Source organism: Vombatus ursinus, unplaced genomic scaffold (assembly GCF_900497805.2).
Source record: "Vombatus ursinus unplaced genomic scaffold, bare-nosed wombat genome assembly UNPS02014812.1, whole genome shotgun sequence".
Taxonomy (NCBI): Eukaryota; Metazoa; Chordata; class Mammalia; order Diprotodontia; family Vombatidae; genus Vombatus; species Vombatus ursinus.
This window is the reverse complement of record NW_020954590.1, coordinates 35,800,021-35,800,548: the sequence shown is the minus strand read 5'-3', so window position 1 is coordinate 35,800,548 and position 528 is coordinate 35,800,021.

Here is a 528-nt window from a genome sequence, read left to right as displayed (position 1 = left end):
AAAGAGCTTATAATTTAATGGGGGAGATAGCAAGCAAACAAATATATACAAAACAAGCTATGTTCAGAATTAACAGGAGATAATTGACAGAAGGAAGCCACTGGAATTAAGAGGGGTTGGGAAAGGTGTCCTGTAGAAGGTGGCATTTTTATTGTTGCTGTTCAGTTGTTTCAGTTGTGTCCAACTCTTTGTGATCCTATCTGGGGTTTTCTTAGCAAAGATTTTGGAGTGATTTGCCATTTCTTTCTCCAGATCATTTTACAGATGTGGAAACTGAGGTAAACAGGGTCATATAGCTAGTAAGAGACCAGTTGAGACCAAATTTGCACTCAGGTCTTCCTAACTCCATGCTATTCACTGTACCACCTGGTACACCTAGTTAGGAGTTAAAGGAAGTCAGGAAACTTCTGCTTCTGGGAGCCAAGATGGCAGAGTAAAATGTCAATTATCTCCTGTTTATCCTGAATATAGCTTGTTTTGTATATATTTGTTTGCTTGCTATCTCCCCCATTAAATTATAAGCTCTTT